Below are 21,509 nucleotides of genomic sequence, written 5' to 3'. Positions count from 1 at the left end.
CAGGCAAAGCATAACTTAGGGTAGGTGCTATCTTAGCCCCAAATAGAACAAGTATTGACAGGCAGAAAAGACAAGAAGCTTGTTTAGAATTTCTAGAGAAACAGCCACAGGGACAAATTAGGAAGGCAAGAATAATAGATACTGTTCTGGAATGCAGAAAATACTACATACCAACAAAAATTACAAATTTTATTTTAGGAAAAGCCATGACCTTATCTAACAGTTCAAATAAGGTGTCAGACATTGGCCAAATAATCTCTATGAGACAACTCTCAGAGAACTTAAAAATAGTTGTCTTAAGAAAACAATGAAAAAAAGAGAAAACAATGGAAAAAAAGAAAACAATGAACTTAAAGTAGACATGAATAAGGCTGGGGAGATAATAAATGTGCTTGCTACATAAGCCCTGTGACCTGAGTTGGAATTCCTGGAAACTCATAAAGGCAGAAGGAGTGAACCAACTCCACAAAGTTATCTTCTGACAAATCCTTGAACTGATGTGAATATATAGAAGTGGTAAGTAGATGTTAAAACATGAGCCTATCACCTTCTAACACAACCTCATCCCCTTTGGACTCATTCTCTTGGTATGGACTCCCCAAGTTCTTAACCACTGCCCCTTTCAGCCATTTCCATCCCCTCTATCTCCCCACCAACCTGCAGAACCACTATCCATCTCGGAATTACAGCCAACACACATGGCTGGGACTTGGGAGCATGACCTTTATCGTCCTTCCCATACTCCATTCTGGTCTCCCTAGATTTACTCTTAGAACTGCTGCTGCTGCCTATCCACATGAACCCGTACGCTCAACCCACTTCTATCTTCTTGGAGCCCTACCTCTTGGTGAAGATCCAGGATCCCCTAGTCCTTCCCTGATTCCCTTTTCAGCCTTTCTTTCTAGCCTGTTTCCATTCTTTTGAGACTTCTCATTGACAATTAGAATATCTCTCTACCAGGGACCCTATAACCACCACACTTGATTTGAACTCAGGAACCTCACAGCTGCTAAACATGGCTTGGACCCAGAGTGGACAAGGGCAACCAAAGAATGGAGCACCATCTAACAAAAGTGAGACCAATTATCTATACCAAGAAACACTCCAAATATCATAACTCCAGATGCCTAGGTCACAGTGCAAAAATACAACATGAAGAGCCAAGATAATGCACCTCTTCCAGAAGCCAGAAACTGTATTTACTAATATTCCCTAAGAAAGGCAATTGAGCTGAAGCACAAGACAAGGATTTCAATATAGCAATTATGAATTCAAGGGCCTTACAGGGGATATGAGGAAACATCTAATGAATACTGTGAAAGCCCAAACACTTAAATGAAATAATGAAAATAATTCAAGACACGAAAGTAGAATTTAACAAAGATTTTACTTCCTCCTGACATTCACTTACTTGTACTCCATTTGAGTTCATTTGGGAGTTTGTTTCTAGCCCCTTTGAATTTGCAGCATACTCTTACCAGTTTTCTTTTTAAATTTCTGTCTATTCAGTTGATCCATGTTATTATATATAGGATTATAGACTTCATTAACTCCAAATTATATCCCATTATATGCGTGACCAGTTTTTTTCCTCTTAAGAGGAAAATGAACATTTATTAAACAGTGTATTAAAATCTTGGTGTTCTATCTTTAAAATAAGTCAATAGTGTACTTACAGAGATGATTCCAACATTATAGCCAGTCCTTGTGTCAATTTCTCCTCTATCCAGAAGGGGAGCAGGTGTCCTGCTCAGAAAATTCAATTTCCAAATAAGAGGCTGATCCCAAAAGCTTTTGTGTCTCACTATGAATGTCACAGATTTCGTCTGCCAGTGGTTACTTAGGATTTTTCATATTCTTCCCATATCTTTTTTTTTAATTTTTGTACTTTTATTTTTTCCCCTTTCACACCTCTCCCATACCCCTCCCCTCTCCCCCTGCTTCTATGAGGATGCTCCCACTCCAACCTCAACTCCCTGGCATTCCCCTACATTGGGGAATCGAGCCTTCACAGGACCAAGGGCTTTTCCTCCTATTGATGCTGGACAATGCCATCCTCTGCTACATATGCAGCTGGAGTATTGGTCCCTCCATGTGTACTCATTGGTTCTTTCTATATTTTGACTATTACATCTTTAAGATACTGATTTCAATTCTTTTGGATGTCTCCCCCAAAGAGCCATTTTTGTGTGAGAAGTCATCACGCTCTATTCAAACGTGGTTGTTTGCTGGAGCCACTGTCGTTGAGCCCAGGCCACGCTGCTGCTGCTTGCCCATCATCCCCTATTGTGCACTAGCAGTCTCAAAAGATTCAAAGTTCAAGATGACAACCCTCAAGGACCAACTGACTGTGAATCTTCTTAAGGAAGAACAGGTTCCCCAGAACAAGATTACAGTTGTTGGGGTTGGTGCTGTTGGCATGGCTGTGTCATCAGTATCTTAATGAAGGACTTGGACAATGAACTTGCCCTTGTTGATGTCATGGAAGACAAGCTAAAGAGAGAGATAATGGATCTCCAGCATGGCAGCCTTTTCCTTAAAACACCAAAAAAAATGTCTCCAGCAAAGACTATGGTGTGACTGCAAACTCCAAGCTGGTCCTTATCACAACACAGGCCCATCAGCAAGAAGGGGAGAGCCGGCTCAATTTGGTCCAGCAAAACGTGACCATCTTCAAGTTCTTCATTCCCAACATTGTGAAGTAGAGTTCACACTGCAAGCTGCTCATTGTCTCAAATCCAGTGGATCTCTTGACTTACGAGGCTTGGAAAATCAGTGACTTTCCCAAAAGCAGAGTTATTGGAAGTGGTTGCAATCTGGATTCAGCTGTGCGCTGTTACCTGATGGGAGAAAGGCTGGGAGTTCACCCACTGAGCTGTCACGGGGAGAGCATGGCGACTCCAGTGTGCCTGTGTAGGATGGTGTGAATGCTGTCGGCATCTTCCTGAAGTCTCTGAACCCAGAACTGGGCATGGATGCAGACAAGGAGCAGTGGAAGGATGTTCACAGGCAGATGGTTGACAGAGCATATGAGGTGATCAAGCTGAAAGGTTGGACCACATTGGCCTCTCTGTGGCAGACTTGGCCGAGAGCATAATGAAGAACCTTAGGCGGGTACATCCAATTTCCACCATGATTAAGGGTCTCTATGGAGTCAATGATGATGCCTTCCTCAGTGTCCTGTGTATCCTGGGACAAAGTGGATTCTCAGACGTTGTGAAGGTGACACTGACTCCTGAGGAGGAGGCCTGCCTGAAGAAGAGTATAGATACCCTCTGGGGAATCCAGAAGGAGCTGCAATTCTAAAGTCTCTCCAGTGACCTAGCACTTCACTGTCCAGGCTGCAGCACGGTTTCTATGGAGACCACACACTTCTCATCTGAGCTGTAGTTAGTTCAGTTGTGTTGAGGTGGTCTGGGGAAAATCTTAGTTCCCACAGCTCTACCCTGCTGCTATGTGGTACATGTGTAGTGGTAAACTGGTTAGTGTGACAGTCCCACTGTCTCCAAGACACACCACCAACTGTGTGCAGGCTTTGATTACCCCGGGAGCCTGCTGCATTGCTGCACTGCGCATGCTCACCAAACATTCCTAGGCCAGTGAGTTCCCAGTCAATCATAACCTGGCTCCAGTGTGTAAGTCCATTCTGCATATCTTGTGCATAAACGTTCTACAGGATATTTTCTGTATTACATGCGTCTGTGGTGTACATTGCAATATTATGTGAAATGTAAGAGCTGCACATGGATGACAGAACCAACCACTCAAGTGTCATGCCAAAGAAAACACCAAATAAACCTTGAACAGTGTTGGGGGGGGGGTGGCTATGTCATTCCACAGGGTTCCAATTTTGTTATATTTTCTCTCTTTTTTTTTTCAGAACTTCCCTCCTAATGCATGTGGTATGATATTTCGTTGTGATTTTAATTTGCTTTTTTCTGCTGACTAGTCATAATGATTACCTTTTAATATATCAAATAGATATGCATAAATACTCTTTGGAAAAATCCTCTTTTTTTTTTTATTAACTTGAGTATTTCTTATATACATTTCGAGTGTTATTCCCTTTCCCGGTTTCCGGGCAAACATCCCCCTCCCCCCTCCCCTTCCTTATGGGTGTTCCCCTCCCAACCCTCCCCCCATTGCCGCCCTCCCCCCATAGACTAGTTCACTGGGGGTTCAGTCTTAGCAGGACCCAGGGCTTCCCCTTCCACTGGTGCTCTTACTAGGATATTCATTGCTACCTATGGGGTCAGAGTCCAGGGTCAGTCCATGTATAGTCTTTAGGTAGGAAAAATCCTCTTTGAACCCTTTCCCTATTTTCAAATCAGTTTGTTTGGTGATTTTTTTGTATTGAGTTGTAGGAATTCCTTAATTATTTTGTATATCAAACCTTGATTATACATTGAAAGTATTTTCCAGAAAACATGGGTGGATAGTTTTGGTAGAAGTACAAAGGTTCTTGTATCCACAGATCTCCAGGGAAACCAGGAATGTTAATCACAGAGGGGTGTCTCCTCAAAGGAGAAAAGTACCTGTTTTTCCATCCTGAAGGCTGGGAATTACAGGTGATTAACATCTTGGCGATCAGCATTGCCTTTGGATCAGGCCACATCAAGCTTCCACAACCGGAACTGGAAGTGGCTGGTAGTCAAAATGACCCTTACATTCTCTACATAGCTAAGGGGTGCCCCCGAGCTCCCACACCAGGACCTTAGGTGTCTAATAGCCAAAACAACTTCTATGATATCTGTATGACTAAGACCATACCAAATCCTTCTCTAGGCCTCTAAGCTAATACAGGTAGCCATCCGTAGATCTCACCTTCTTGAAGAAATGGCATGTACTTTGAGTTGAATTTCTATATTATTATGTCTCCTTCTGCACTAGGAATTGTATTACAGCAGGAAACTGGTTTTCCAAATTGTATGTACTGCCTTTAAATAATCTGGCAATAAATATCCTAGAATCAGATGCCTGAAGTTCGATCCAGCCTAAGTAAGACTGAACTGAGTTTTTATTCTTACCTCTTCATGGATCATTTTTCTGCCTACCATGATACCTGAGGACCCCCTCAAAGTTTCATGACTTTGAGCTTTGCAACGAATTCCGGAATATGGGAGGAAAAATACAAGAGAATTAAAATTAGGCAAGTAGGACAAGAGTCTGAGAGCTTCTCTGGTGTAGGTAAGTGGAAAAGCATTTGCCAAGCATGTGTGTAGCCCTGGGTTCCATAATAAACAGCGCAACACAAGAGAAGTTCTGCAAACCAAATTAACAAAACAAAAAGCCATCCTACAGAGTGAAGGTTACATACCTAGTTGAACATACCAAAACTCATTGCATTCCTTACATCTCAATAAAGATAATTTTGTTTTGTTTTGTTTTTCGAGATAGGGTTTTTCTGTGTAGCTCTGGCTGTCCTGGAGCTGGCTTTGTATACCAGACTGGCCTTGAACTCGTACATACACCTTCCTCTGCTAAGATTAAAGGCATGTGCCACCTGTACCTAGCAAGAAAGAAAAAATTTAATGAGTGAAAAAGAATCCAAAGGAATCTCAAATACCCATCAATTATTATTATTGCCAAAATTAATATACATATGCAAATATTTAGCATACAAGTCAGAGAAATAATTTAATTATTACAAAACAAAATATATGGAGACTTCTATTTGGAAATTAAATGTTGCAAGAGGGTCTGGAAGATGACACCCCGTATCTTTATTGCCAACATTTAGGGGGAATCAATCGTGGGTGGTTTGAGAAAGCTATTCTATGAAGTGATAATAAACACTAGTTTTGATAGCAAAACAAAAATGGAAGAGCGCATTCCTCAGAATCAGAACAGTGGAGTCAGAGTCCATTCCACAAGGCTCAGTCCCACCTGGGAGAGATTTGGTCCGAGTACAAAGTGGCCGCAAGTGGGGAGGGCTGGAATCACGCCTTATTACAAAGCAAGGGGTTCAGAAAAATACAGACGCTACTTCCAATACCAGATCATTTACAGAAAAAAGAGGCAGAAAGGGAGAGAAAGAGAACAGAAAGGAAGGAGGTATGGGGAGAGAAAAGGAGAGGGAGAGTGAGAGGTGGGGTGTGTGTGTGTGTGTGTGTGTGTGTGTGTGAGAGAGAGAGAGAGGGGGGAGGTGAGAGAGAGAGAGAGATTTATTATAGATGAGACAAAAGTGCCATGTGTAATGTAAGTTTCTTCTGAGATTGAAACATTCCATCCTGGGGCTGGAGAGATGGTTCAGTGAGTGGTTAAGAGCACTGGTTCAGAGGACCTGAGTTTAATTCCCAAAACCCACATGGCAGCTAACAACTCTCTGTAACTCCAATTCTGGGGATCCAATATCATCATGCAGACATACATGCAAGAAAAACACAAATGTACATGAACTACAAATACATAAATCATCATAAAATTAATGTAAAAAAGGAAACATTCCATCTTGCAGGGACGCTCCTTAAGCAAGAAGGTAAATAATTCAAAATAGCTTCAGGAAGTCCCTGAAACTGACAAGGTTCATTAAGTTTCTTCTTCCCAAGAGTAAACAGTAAAGGCTACTGAAAGTCACTCTTGACCAGACAATCTGCAAAGAAAACTCTGAGACCAGGTCAGTTGTCTGCAAAAAGCAGAAACCAGCAAAGGTGCCTGGAAGAGGTTTAGACCAATTGAGTCATTTGGAAAGGACACTTTCCAGTCTGTTGATCTGCCAGCTTTGTGTGCTGTCACTCATGCCAGGGTGGGCCTTGGTGATGAATCTGTCAATGAGTTGTTTCTGCTCCTTTAGGTAATCCTTCTCCTACATTTCTGTCAGTAACCCTAGTAAAAGTCAGAGTTCACCAAGTTGGACCTTCGTGCTATCAATATTTTGGTCTGTCATAAGCTCCCTATCTGGGGTGAGTAGACATGTATGCTACATCATCTCAGGAACAGTTTTGTCATACAATACCATGGAACTAAACTGACAGTAGAGAGACATTGCATAGACCAAGCCAAAAACAAAAACGGAGACTCCAAAAGCACCACAGTCAGCTGAATGTGTAGTTCAGTTAGTACTTCCTTGCCTAGGATGCACTAAACTGAGCAAGATGAACCATGCCGACATCCTGGAAATTAAGTGACAATTACAGGAGGTTCAAAGTAGGATGCCTTCCTGAAACACATGAGGGACTGTCCCAAATGAATGAATGAAGCAATGAATGAATGAATGAATGAATGAACACAAATAAAGCACAACCAACACTGGATGCATTACTGAGTAGGTTTGTAGTACAAGGAGACAGTAGTGGTATTGGGGTCTGCATACTTCACAGGTTCTGAGGACATTCTCTCTTCTCGGCATTTAATACAAATCAGGAGCAAGAAGCCCTTTGATAAGAACCAGGCTGAGTCAGTGGCTTGGCATCTATAGAAACAAAGATTCCTCCCTGTACCGTCCACTCTGGCAATCAACGCAAATGTCCGGGGAATTACCTTAGAATCCTTGTGATAAAACACCTGACAAAAACATTTTAATGGAGAACAAGTTTATTTGGCTAACCGTTCCAGCTACACTCCATCATAGCATGGAAGTCACAGTGGCAAAAGCTTGAAAGGATTGGTCTCGTTACATTTGTCATCAGAAGAGAACAATAGGGGCACACGTGCCACTGTTCGTGAAACAATACCTAAATGAACTCGGTTGAGAAAATCTCTCACAAACACGTCCATAGGCCAACCTAATCTGGACAATTTATCATCGAGATTCCCTTACCAGGTGACTTCTATATTGTGTCAAATGAAAGACCATCCCTAGTTATAATACTCTCTGCACGGCCCGTGAACCACACCCTCTAGCTGCAAGACAAGGAACATAAAGATAGGAATGAGGATTGCACAAAACTTTGTGCTTTGTCAGACAAAGGTAATCGAGATGAGGAAGAAGCAGGCTCTGCCCCTTATTTCAGTCTATCACCTGCATAGACAGCGACATCTGTGCTCCAGTAAGCGAGCATGGAGAGTCTGCACCTAGTCACATATGATCACAATGTTCACATATGACCAGGTGTGAGCACAGGTACAGCTGAGCTCATGCAAGTGAGCACAGAAAGGCAGAGACTGTCTGTACCTGAGCTCAGGCAGATGACCACAGAAACAGTGTGCACTGAGGCTCGAGAGTCACTGCAGAGAGGGAGACATTATATCACATCTAAATGTAATTTGGTGGAAAGCTTTGTCCTATATTCTTCGATCTTCCATTTATTTCCTGTCTTTTTCTTTTCTTCTTTTAAAATATAGCCTTTTTGAATAGCACAGGTTAGCCTGGTTTGGGAGCTCAGGTTTGCCTTATGCTCCCAAGTACTGGGGTTGATTACTTCTGTAATGGGGTTTCTCTACCATTTCCATTTGAGTCTAACTTTCATTTATTCTCTTCTTTTATATCGTTTCCTGTTTCTATTTCCTTTTTATTTTTGCACATTTTTCAATTGTTTTAATAGAAATCACTATTACTCAGCTTGTTTTCTTTATATTTAAACTTTCATTAGGACACACTCAGGTCCTATATTCCACAAAGGCTATTGGAATTATTGTATTTTCACAGCTGGTTTATCTATCAGTTTTGGTCATTTCTGCATTTAGCATTCTTCTCCTAGTATAGAGTTTTAGATCATGATTCGTACCCTGACTCTGACTGTGTGAGCTGAAGCTTTAACTACTGAGCCTCACCTCAAGTCCACTGGAGTGGAAACCTCATGTCTACTACAGCGTGGTCTCATTTGGACATTGAAAGGACTTCAGCTTAAAGAAAATGGATAATTAAAGCAATCTAAAACAGACTAAATCCCATCACATAAACACACACACACACACACACACACACACACACACACACACACACACACCACCACCACCACCACCACCACCACCACCACCACCACCACCACCCCAGGCACCAGGACTCCTACCAACATTACCAATTACTAAATAATAGATTTCTATGAGGGCATTAAATGAAATCCCAGAGAGTGAAGCGAAATGCTGATTAAGGCAATGATCAACAAAATCAGAGGACTCTCCCCCAAAAGAACTTCCAAATTAACTCGGACAGTACAAATGAACCACTGGATGGAATCAAGGCTTCCATACACGATGTGAAAGAGAAATTCAATAAAGAGATTAAAAAACAGTGGAAATTACATTGATATTTTTAAAAAAGAGTAGCTCAATAAGCAAATTTTTAAAAAACAAAATAAAACTTGCCAAGCACAGCAGCTCGCAGCTGTAATCCCAGCAATCCAGAGGCTGAGGCAAGCAGTTTCTGTGAGTTCGAGGCCAGCCTGGTCTACAGAGTGAGTTCCAGGACAGCCAGGGCTACACAGAAAAACCCTGTCTCAAACAAATAAAAATAAAAAAAATAAAAGGGCAGCAACAACCAGGAAGTTGAGCCTAAGAGACATACTGTGTGCTGTGGAGGTCAGGGCTGGAGGCACGCTGTCGTCAAGCCCCGTGGAACCCAGAGGATCATGAGGACACTCCATCACTGAGCACCTAGCTTTACACGGCTAAACTTAGCATTTTTAGAGATTTTGAATGTTTAAAAAAAATCTTGAGGGGCAGGGAAAAAAATCTTGAATTTTTAAATGCTGAAATCTTTAATGACTGTGAAATTTTTTTTGAAGTTTTATATTGTGATATTGACGTTAATGTGAAATTGTAGGTATGAACAAAACAGGAAGGATTGTGGTTTAAAGGTGATGTGATTTCACCACTAAGGTCAAGGAACCCCAAGGAAGAGGAGGCCGACAGCTTAAAAGAGCCAGATGGGGTGGAGGACACCAAATCCTCTAAATCAACTGAGCAAAGCTCATGTGAATTCACAGACTGAGGCAGCAAGACCAGGACCTGCAGGTCTGCACGGGTCTGCATGGGTCTGCATGGGTCTGAACAGGTCTGCATGGGTCTGCACCAGGTCCTCTGCAAATATGTTATATAGCTCTTAGCTTAGTGTTTTTACGAGAATCCTGAGTGTGTGAATGAGTGGGTCTCTGTGCCTTCTTTTGGGACTCTTTTCCTCCTGTTGGGTTACTTTGTCCAAATTTGGTGTGATGGTTTTTGTTTTATCTTACTATGTTTTATTTCATTATGTTTTGTTATTGCCACTTTAAAGCCTGTTCCACATTGCTTGTCACAATGCAGCAGGTTGAAGACACAAGCCTATTGGAGATAGTCACTTTTTCAACCTTCTTATCCAAGATCTCCATTTTCTTCTTCTCTTCCTCATCCTCTGGTAGCTCCAGGCCCTCCTTGGTCACCGAGACCAGGCTCTTGCCATCAAATTCCTTGAGCTGCTGCACGCAGAACTCATCAATAGGTTCAGTCACATACACCACCTCAAAGTCCCATTTCCGCACACGCTCCATGAAGGCAGAGTTAGCCACTCGCTCTTTGCTCTCACCAGTGATATAGTAGATGGACTTCTGTGTCTCCTTCATGTGAGACACATACTCTGACAAGGAACTCATCTCATCTCCAGACTGAGAGGTGTGGTAACGAAGGAGCTCAGAGAGGCGGCGACGGTTAGTGGAATACTCATGGATTCCAAGCTTTAAATTCTTGGAGAACGCCTCATAAAATTTCTTGTAATTCTCTTTGTCTTCAGCCAACTCAGAGAAGAGCTCAAGGTACTTCTTCACAGTGTTCTTGTGGATGACTTTCAGGCTCTTGTTCTGCTGGAGAATTTCTCAGGAGATGTTCAGAGGCAGGTTCTCAGAATCAACCACACTATGAATCAAGTTGAGGTACTCAGGTATCAGCTCATCACAGCTGTCCATGATGAACACACGACAGACATATAATTTGATGTTCTTCTTCTTCTTGTTGTTCTCAAAGAGGTCAAAGGGATCTCGCCGGGAAATGAAGAACAATGCCCTGAATTCCAACTGCCTTTCTACAGAGAAGTGCTTGACTGCCAAGTGGTCTTCCCAGTCATTGGTGAGGCTCTTACAGAATTCACCATATTCCTCTTGAGTGATGTCATCGGGATTTCTGGTCCAGATAGGCTTCGTCTTATTCAGCTCTTCCTGGTCAATGTACTTCTCCTTGATCTTCTTTGTTTTCTTTTTCTTATCTTTGCCGCTCTCATCCTCCTTATCAGATACCACATCCTCAATCTTAGGATTCTCCTCATCCTCCTTATCTTCCTCCTCCTCCCCTTTCTCTTCTTCTGCCTCATCACCACTGATCTCCTTCTCTCGTTCCTTCTCCAGGTAGAGGGTGATGGGATAGCCTATGAACTGCGAGTATTTCTTCACAACTTCCTTGACCCTCCTCTCCTCTAAGTACTCTGTCTGGTCTTCTTTGAGGTGAAGGATCACTTTGGTACCCTGGCCAAAGGGCTCACCGTGGTCTGTGCGGACAGTAAAGGATCCACCAGCAGAAGATTCCCAGGCATACTGCTCATCACCGTTGTGCTTCGTGATCACAACCACTTTCTCCACCATCAGGTAGGCAGAGTAGAAGCCGACACCAAACTGCCCAATCATAGAGATGTCTGCACCAGCCTGGAGAGCCTCCATGAACGCCTTTGTACCAGACTTAGCAATGGTTCCCAAGTTATTTATGAGCTCAGCCTTGGTCATGCCAATGCCCGTGTCCACCGAAGTCAGCGTGCGCTCCTGAGGGTTGGGGATGATGTCAATCTTCAGCTCTTTCCCTCTGTTCAACTTGGAAGGGTCTGTCAGGCTCTCATACTGAATCTTGTCCAGGGCATCAGAAGCTTTAGAGATCAACTCCCGGAGGAAAATCTCTTGGTTTGAGTAGAAAGTGTTGATGATGAGGGACATCAGCTGGGCAATTTCTGCCTGAAAGGCAAAAGTCTCCACCTCTTCCTCTCCATGGTGCACTTCCTAAGGCATCTTGACGAGAAAGACGAGTAGTAGTACAGAGCAGGGTGGGCCCAGACCACGTCCAACTCTCACAGCAAGCCTAGGCTGTGTGGGGGTGACTCAAGAGAGCTTGTTTCTTTTTCTTACAATATACTTTGATTTTGTCTGTGTTTGTGTTTGTGTGTGTGTGTGTGTGTGTGTGTGTTTGTACACATGCGCACACGTGCGCATGCACAAAGGTATGACTTGTCCTTTTTTCACTTTGTCTAACTGACACAAACCTAAACATATTTGAGAATGGAGAATTTTTAATTAATTAATTTACATCAAATGCTGACATCCCTGCCAGTCCCTCCCCCCACAGAGACCGTTCCCTTTCTCCTCTGAGGGAGTGGAGTCCCCTGGAAATCCCCCCACCCCATTGCGACAAGCCTCTGCCAAGGTAGGCATATTCTCTCTCACTGACGCCAGACAAGGCACCCCAATTGGGGAATGGATACCACATTCGGGTTACACTTTAGGGAGAGCCTCTGTTTCAGTCGTTGTAGGGTCCACATGGAGACTAAGCCTCATGTCTGCTACATATATGCCAGGGGCCTTGTTAAAGCCCATGTGTGTTCTTTGGTTGGTGGCTTAGTCTCTGAGAGCTCCCAAAGCAGGACCCACAGTGGAAAGATAGGTACACCAAACAACCCAAAATATGTCCTTTCTAAAAGAAATATGGGGACAAAAATGGAACAGAAACTGAAAGAATGTCCAAGCAATACTCAGCCCAACTTGAAGCCCATCCCAAGGGCAGGCACTAATCCCTGACACTATTAATGATACTCTGTTGGGCTTGCAGACAAAGGCCTAGCAGAACTGTCCACTGAGAGGCTCCACCCCGTGCTTGACTGAAACAGATGCAGAAACCCACAAGCTAAACATTGGATGAAGGTTTGGGAATCTTAGGGAAGAGTAGAGGGAAGATTAAAGGCCCTGAAAGGGATGGGAACTGCACAGTAGGATCAAGAGAGTTAACTAACCTGGACCTCTGGGAGAAAACGAAATTTTAAATGAGAAAGAGTGTTCTTAAGATATGCCTGAAGGCAAGTTTCTGGGATGGGGACAGTCCATTGAGGATGGTTACATCCCTGGGCGTATAGTGTTGATGACATAAGAAATCAGAATGAGCAAGCCACGAGGAGCAAGGCAGCAAATAGTATTCCACCATGACCTCAGCTTCAGTTCCTACACTGATTTTCCTGGATCATGGACTAAAAGCTGTAGAAAAAGTAAAGAGTTTCTTCCCGAAGTAAATTTAGCACTTGGTGCATTATGGTAGCAACAGAGAATCAAAGTCTCCAGGTTTATTTTTCTGCCGCAGATAAACACTCAAACCCATTAAAAAATACTTGGTTAATTCAAAGGCAATTATATCTCTATTGCCTGGTAGAGTGTTATCATATTATGTGGGAAACAAAGATGAGTAAGGTCACTGGTGTCTTGCCTTAGATTTAATTGAAGTTTTAGTTTTAGTTTTTGTTTTGTTGTAGCCTGCAAGGCACCTTCCAGCAGTATGAACACTAGCCAGTAGAATGGAAGCTTCCAGCTTAGATCTAACTTGATTTATCTGTTTGATGAATCCCAAGCCTGTGGTTTCTTCAGCAATAGGATCTTGTTAACTAGGTCCAGTGAGTGACCCAGGCCAGGGGCAATATCCGTCATCCATTGTTTCGGGAGCCTCCAGCCAACAGCTCAGAAGGAGAGAGCCTACCACTGGTGCTGAGATTTGATTCGAACCTTGTGGCTGTGGGGAGCAGCATTACCCATTCATTTAGCACACCTCCGTCCAAAATTGGTGTTCTCTAACCGAACTTGAGACCTGCTCAACAGGACAGACATCATGGGTGGTTCTGAAAACCTAGCAGACTGCCCAGGACTGGAGAAGTCATAAATCTGGGAGAGGAACATACCACCACCAGTTTCCTATACCATCCTAATGACGGAACTATGCTCTAAATATTTGTCCTTATACCCACAGATAGTGCCATCCTGATGCCTCATCGATTTTCTTTCTCTTTGCAACAGACAGAGATCATTACAGAAAAGAACCAGCATCGAACTGCAGAATCGTGGAACGCAGCCACAACGGATGCATCTACAAGAGAGCTGCATCTCGGGCTCAGGGAATATTTTGGAAGAGGGGGCAGAAACAGTCTAAGAACTAGAGGATCAGGGAACAGGAGGCAAGGCTGTGTCTCCTGAGAATGCCAGAAGCTGCCCACAAAGTCTCAGCAACACGACTGTCCCACCATGAGCTGATCAAGGCCAACAGTAGACATGCCAAATAGGGCAGGGGAAGGCCCATGAGGCCTCACCTTCTATCCAAAGGACAAGGGGAAACTAAGGAGTGCTGAGAGCTAGGGAAATAGGCTTCCCCAGGGAAGAACACAACAGTTGTTTATCTCCTACCAAAGGCCAGTCTGGAAACATGCATCCCAGTCACCTCATAAAGCCTGAGTAGGTTATATTCAGAAATATGTATGCGTGCACACAAATACACAGATATGTGAGCAGGAAAAAACAATTGATGAAGAAAGGGGTCATTTGAAAGATAAGAAGGAAGGGTGGGTGTGAGTCTTTGGGGGTAGAAAAGGAGGTAGAGGACAGATGTAATCACAATCACAAAAAAAAAAAAAAAGAAAAGAAAAGAAATCTTTTAGTTGCCAGCTGAATTTAGTAAGATTCTGTATGGCTGTTGCCTAAGTCCTAACTTTTGGTTGACCTTTTCCACAACCCCATTACCCCCAGCACCATCCCCTTTATTAAGGCTTTCTATGCCCGGGATCCTCCCAACTCCATGCTCGTATCCCAGGCATTTTACTGCCTCAAGACCACCTCTCATGTCTCCTTTCTTGTCCCATGACGTCTACCAACAACTCCTATTTAATCTGATCTTGACCATGACCTGTGCAGACACTCATATTCGAACAAAGAAATGTAAAACTGTGATATTGGTGTCCATATAAGAGAGAACATAGGTGGCTTCTGAGGCCGTTTTGGCAAAGATTCGAAAAAGATACATTGGAGAAGAGGCAGCCATCTTCATTGACAAATAGTCCTGGGGAGAACATGTCGAAGGCTAAAATCAGGTCTCTAACTTTAGACTCCAGAAATATCAGATCTAAATGGATAGAAGATTGAAATTCTGAGGATCCCAAGGGAAAATGCAGGGATGTTTCCTCCAGAGAAGGGGGTAGCCATGAACATTTGTCAAAGGTTGAACAACTCCAGAATTGGTCTGCACTTTGGGAGGTGGGATTCTGAGAAATGAACAACCATGTTCATAGTAAAAACAAATCAATTTCCAGAGTGAAGAGACAGAATTCACACTGGGTGAAAAAACCTGGTGACACGAGTCATCGTACAGAGACTCGATGAAATATATACATGATTCAGGCAACTACAAAAGAACCAAACGGCTCAAATAACAGTAACTAAAACACATTTCCCACGATGTATAATATATATGACATGTATAATATATACAACATGTATATAAACATGAGGGAGACTCTGATAAGGTGGACAAAGTAGGTGGGAGAATTTGTATGAGAAGCAAAAGGAGCACAGGAGACTTGGAAATGGGTAAGGTCTGCTTTACATTTGAAAGTCTAATGCATTAGACCCACCACCATTAGCACCATGGGTACACTGTTATAAAGTGGGTGAATCGGGCTGGAGACATGGCTCAGAGGTTAAGAGCGCTGTCTTCTACAAAGGACCCGGTTCTGATCCCAGCTCCACGTAAGCACACCTCACAACCGTCTATACCTCCAGTTCCAGTGGATCTGACCTCGTCTTCTGGCCTCCGACGCCTCAGGCACTCTTAGAGGGCAAACGCATGCATGCAGCCAATCAGTCAAACAGGCAAAAATAAAAATGAATCAATCATTGAACAAGGTACCCCAATGGCTTTCTAAAATCAGTAAATATCCATGTTGCCTTGCAAGGGATGGTGCTGCATCTGAACAATCCTGTGCCCTTGTGTGGGTTGTAAGTAACAGAGTGGTTGAGGGAGGCAGTGATGATGCACACATTGGTTACACTCACGGGGGTGGGGGGGGGGAGAAATTGCCTAGGGGAAAATGTGAGAAAATCAGAGATGGGAATACAAGGCGGCTTCTTATGCCCATGCCCCTCTGAAGCATGGAGGAGCAAGAAACTACACTTGGGCCCAGGGGTGCTGGCGTTGGTGCAGTCCGTGCTGATGAGAGGACAGAAGAGTCAGGGGGATGGGGTTTGCTGTGCTCCTTAAAAAAGCCATCACAGTCATGAAGAGGAGGGGATGCAAGACTTTAGATGTAAACGGGGTGGGGGAAGAAGCAGGGACAACTGGTCAACTACACAGGGAAGCCCGCTAAGAAAGGGCACGCATTATAGAAACACCAGACAACAGAGAAGAAGCAGCTTACCTGAAATGAGGTATGAAGCAGAATGGCATAGTGATGGGAAAAGTCACTAGTGAAGAAGGATTTAAAGGTGCAAAGATAACAGATTCCTTGAAAAGTTCAAAATTTTAAAGAGTTCAAGAGACTAGAGAAGCTGGGAGAGCTGGTGCATTAAATCCAGCTGTGAAGAGAAAGGCTGAAAGGCCACATTTCTGTGTCAGGACTCATGGGGATGAAGGTTCAGCCAAGGCCGACATGCATGGAGAGGCAGGAGAGAGGTTCTAATCTGGCATATCTAGAATGGTTGATCAGGGTGGCAAAGACCGGCCTGGTGAGATGAAGACACCATTCACTGGAGGTCATTCTAGGTCCTGGATGCACAAGTTTCCGTCTCTCTGTCCACAAGCTTAGAGCTGGCTGAAGAAGAGGGTAGATGGCCTGCTGAGAGGGACGAAGAAGAGGCCTCTACAATAGAGTCAAATGTTGGAGCTGTTTTTCTCCTCAGCAGAGGGAGCAAATGGGAATTCTCCAGAAGCAGCAGAAAAGCTGTGGTCCTGGCATGACTTAAAATGGACTCTCTCCAGAGGCCCACCCCTCCTGCAGTGAGCAGAGGACTGCTGCGTGTTCTGGCCTCTGGGAACCCAAATCCACAGCAAGGCTTTCCTTCTGCTTCTGGTGCACACGTTAACCACTGTGGTTCCTTCCCACTCTTTGCCGAGGTCTGGTCCACACATAGCTTGCACTGTTGGGTGGGGGCGGTGTTAAGGCGGGGTTGGGGTCAGGGCAGGGTATGAGGTAAGGAGCAGCACAGACAGGTAAACGTTGCCTTCCTCAACTGCCCTGTCTCCATGGAATCTTCCCTCAAGGAAAGCTGGGTCTGCAGTCTCTCAGTAGGGATGAGACACGGAAGAATCACTGGTGAACACACGCACACTGGTTATAAATAGAGAATGGTTGTCTCACAGAGGTCCTGGTGGTCAGGAAGGTGGCATGCCCCTGTGCAGGAAGGGCATAGCTTTGAATGTAGATGGTTCAACTGGAGCGGAGATGAGCCTCTTGGGCTTTGGGAGCCAAGCTGGTGCAGGGCAGGAGAGCTGAGTGGTCAGCAGGTGCGTACCAGGAAAGGACAATGTAGCTGCACAAATGGGTGTCAGACACACACGAGTAAATGGGGGTGAAGGAAAGAGAAGCCGGGGACCTAGCCCAGCTTCTGTGCTATGCCCTGTGACAAATCCGTGCTCTCAGGCCTCCCATGTTGAGCAGTCTCATGAACACAAAGGTCAAAGTTGTCTCCTCAGGAGAGGAGGATAAGGCTGGGGGCACTGAATATGTTGTGGTGCTTTCTAGAATGGAAATCTGGCAGTAAGATTCCCGAGTCCGTTTCTTTAAAGCCCAACAGAGTTGGCAGGAGGTGAAAGCCTTACAGTATTATCCCCTTGCCTGGGCATCACGTCTCCCAGGTCACAGAGGGGAGGAGAGACACTTCACCTGTCCCTCATGACTCTCTACTGGTGAGGATTGAAGCATGACTCTGGGGGCAAAATGATGAAAGTAGACTGGCATACAGGTTTTTATCATGAAACTGATCGGAAACAACAACAGTATGACGGGCTCGAGGGTGTGAGAACAGGGGAGCAATTTTAGAGAATCAAGAGGGCTAGATGTCCCCATCCCATTTTGGGGTATAAACTGGTGTTGCTGAGGGGGAGGCAGGGGTGAGGGCTGCAAGCCACCCTGATGCAGTATGCAGATGTAGACATTCACCTCTGGCCTCTGTACCTTCTTCTGTGCCTCGTCAAGCAGTGAGGGGAGGGCAGGTGGAACTGTGCAAGGTCCCATTTCCTCCCTGTAATAGAGGCTTGTGTACCGCAGAGGAGCAGAGAACACAGGCACTTCTCTGCTTCCTTTTGTCTCATATTTAGTCCCTAGATCATGAGCCTCAGTTACCATGGGAACTGAAGCTGAGTGTGTGATGCATTCACTGGGCTGTGGGAGAAAAGCAGAGCTGGTCCTTGAAATAAAGCCCTCTGGGAATAGAGATTTTAGCAAAGTGTTCCCGTTAAAAGAATTAGTAATTTCTAGAAATATATCGATCCCTGCGACTAACAGATAGGAGGAGTGGAGGGGAGCAGAAAAGGAGAGAGAGAGGGAGGGAGGGAGAGAGGGAGAGAGGGAGGGAAGTAGAGGAGATGAGAGAGGAGAGACAGGAAGACGGAGAGTGGGAAGGAGGGAGAAAGGGCGCGCGAGAGAGAGAGACACAGAGAGACAGAGACAGAGAGACACAGAGGGAGAGACAGAGAGACAGAGAGAGACAAAGAGACAGAGACAGAGAGACAGACAGAGAGACAGAGACAGACAGACAGATACAGAGAGACAGAGAGATATACAAAGAGAGACAGAGACAGAGAGAGAGGTATCTGCAGTGTATCACGCTGTCATGGTCTGCACTACACGATTCTTGTGGATGAAGCTACCATGAAAAGTACTGGGAATTTAATTAGAATCAGTGCTCTTAGGGGTCCCCTGAAAATTGCTGCTTTTTGCTGTTTTGAAGCATATTAGCACAGGAGGCAGGGAGTAGGTGTAAGCAAGCCATGGGTAAAGTGCCCTGTTGTCATGGAAAGCTGTAATGTGACACACACAGCAGGGACCCAGGCACCCTGTGCCCCTTCCCCTTGGCTTCCCTATCTCCTTTCAGAGGGTCTTCACAAAGAGACCCAGGCTGGACCTGACACCGAATGCCTGTCTCCTGTGTCCTCTGACTTTAGCAAAATGAAAATTCACCCCATAGTCTAGGAAAAAACCTCTGCAGTACAGACACTGACAATCTAACAGTAAATGGCTACCTGCCTCCATGGCAACCCGAGGAGAGCTATCCATCCTGCCAGGAGAAGAGACTGTGCTCAAGCTCACTAAGGCCTTGGCAGAGCTGCTCAGTGGTCTCTGGCAGGCCACGCTTTCCTCTGGTTTGGCTTCCTCTTCTCAGTCTCCAAGGCACCCGGGAATGGAGCATCAGTGAGGATGAAGAGGAATTAGCGCGTGTGGTTAGGGAGACCGGGGCATGGGAGTGAGAACGTAGTGTGGAGCATGGGTGGAGGTTTTGCCTGCTGGACTCTATGGGACTCTCGGTGGCAGCCGCAGCCTGCTACAAGGTCAAGAACAGGATCCTATGCTCTGAGGGCTCTAGCTCTGAGTCCTTCTACTGCTGCCTCCTGGTTGTGGCCATCAGACCAAGTGGCCTCGCTCCTGGGGCCTCAGATTCCTCATCTCTGGGATGGGGAAGAGATAGATCACTGCCCCCTTCTCTGCAGTGCAGAAAAAGGAAATACCAGGCAGACCATGCATCGTATACGAATGGCCAAAACCAGCTCTCCATAATCAGCAAGCAGAACCATACAAATTTCACAACAGTTTTTACTATTTACAAGTAGAGGAGGGGTCAGAAGGAGCAGGCCAGGGTGAAGGAAGAAGGTGTGTGGGAGTGGTCAGCCATCATAGTTTCTGCTGCCTCAGACCTAGCACATCTGGAGGTCTGAGGAGACACTGGCCAATCAGAACCTTGTGCTGTTGAGTCAGGGTTGGGAGTGTGAGTGCATGCGTGGGTGCGTGCGTGCGTGCGTGCGTGCGTGTGTGCGTGTGTGCGTGTGTGCATGTGTGTGTGTGTGTCTGTGTGTGTGTGTGTGTGTGTGTGTGTGTGTGTGTGTTTGTGTGCAGTAAGAGCAGCAGCAGCTGTGTTGGAGCCCTTTGTCCCCTGTTGCTTAGATGGAGGAGTTGAGGCCTCCAGGTAGTCAGTGTTCATAGTCCGTATTTCTTCCTATTGCTTTGAGAAACACCACGAACATAAGCAACTTGAGGATGGAAGGGTTTACTTCACCTCAGTTTCTTGTCCATTTTCCAAGGAAATCATGGAAGGAAGGAGGAGCAGGAGCTGAAGCAGGAGCCATGGGGGCTGCTGCTTAGTGAGTGGTTTTCTGTAATTTGCTCAGCCTGCCTTCTCATGGCTCTGAGCACCACAAGCAGTCAGGCCTGCTAAGACTTCCCTGGGCTACCAAAGCCTTCTCAGGTTCATTTCACCGTCAAGGCCCTCCCAATCTTATGCTGTTGTGGAAAGCAGGGGGAAGTTTCCCTCTTTACCGTGGCTTAGCAGATACTCAAGCACCTGATTGCACTTGGCACGTCCAGCAGGCACTAGGAATGCCTGTGGGACTTCCCGAGGTGTCAGTCCTAGGGAAGGGCCTAACCGAGATAGACAGCACAGATTGGAACCCAAAGGTATGGGTGCCACACTGGTGATCAGAGCCCAGGGAAACAGCCAGCGGTGAGACTGAGGGTGTTTGAGTCCTGGATGCAAAACATAAACTTATGTCTCCTGGATTGTGAATCCTGCTCCTCTGGCACAGATATCGTGATGTGGGCAGTCGTTCATTCCATGGGCAGAAGAAAGGGGACATCTGGACACACTATGCTCACCCATAGTCCTCTGGGGTAGAAAATACAGCCAGATCACTCTGAATCAGAGCCCTGTTAGACCCAAGTCTAAATGGGATCCCCTGCCTACTCTCCCACATGAGGATCAAATCCATGTCTGAGCCCACTGCTACCAGAGTCCACGTTTCCAACCCTGTACCCGACCCAGTTCAGAGTCCCCTCCCACCCAGCCACCCCTCCCCCCAATCGCTTTTAGATTTCTCCAGGCAAACTGATTGCTTGCCCCTTACCTAGAGTCTCAGATCTTGGACTCAAGCTCCCTTTCCAGGGATTCTAAGTCCGAGACCTGAATAGTGGTGTTTCAGTCCCACCCTTGGCTTAGACTGAAATCAGCTGGGTCCTCCCATCTAGCCCTCCCCCTGCCAGCCCCACACACCTCTCCTCTTGGCTTTGGCCAGTGACTTCTTCAGATAGGGTTTTTCAGAGCGGTCCTTTGCACCTAGTGTCTGAGCACTAATCCACTAAGTGTGCACGTGCCTCTGTGTGTGTCTTTGTATCTGAATCCCTGTGTTGCCTTCCAGCATGTCCTCAGGGGTGGAATCTGTCCCTACACTACACACACTGCCATAGAGCATTTCATGTATGAACTTTGGGGTAATTTCCTCATGGATGTCTGAAAGCTTCTTTTGTGATAGAATCACTGAAAACAGCCTCAGCCTTGGACCAAGTAGAGACTCTCTTGCATCTGGGCAATGAATCTTGGCATCCTCATCTTGCT

The 21,509-nt window shown here is 45.3% G+C and overlaps 2 pseudogenes across 1 annotated transcript; one reads left to right on the top strand and one right to left on the bottom strand.

The window, feature by feature from the left end:
* Window positions 1-2,308: 2,308 nt before the first annotated feature.
* On the top strand, window positions 2,309-3,306 carry Ldha-ps16 (lactate dehydrogenase A, pseudogene 16; annotated as a pseudogene).
* Window positions 3,307-10,136: 6,830 nt separating this feature from the next.
* Window positions 10,137-11,948, bottom strand: Hsp90ab1-ps21 (heat shock protein 90 alpha family class B member 1, pseudogene 21; annotated as a pseudogene). The gene has a single exon (XR_015646837.1). The product of XR_015646837.1 is annotated as a heat shock protein 90 alpha family class B member 1, pseudogene 21 (transcript).
* Between the last annotated feature and the right edge of the window lie 9,561 nt (window positions 11,949-21,509).

The sequence above is a fragment of the Rattus norvegicus genome, chromosome X (assembly GCF_021556685.1).
Source record: "Rattus norvegicus strain SHRSP/BbbUtx chromosome X, alternate assembly SHRSP_T2T, whole genome shotgun sequence".
NCBI lineage: Eukaryota > Metazoa > Chordata > Mammalia > Rodentia > Muridae > Rattus > Rattus norvegicus.
Note: the sequence above shows the minus strand (reverse complement) of the source record. Positions and strands in the feature narration are given on the sequence as shown.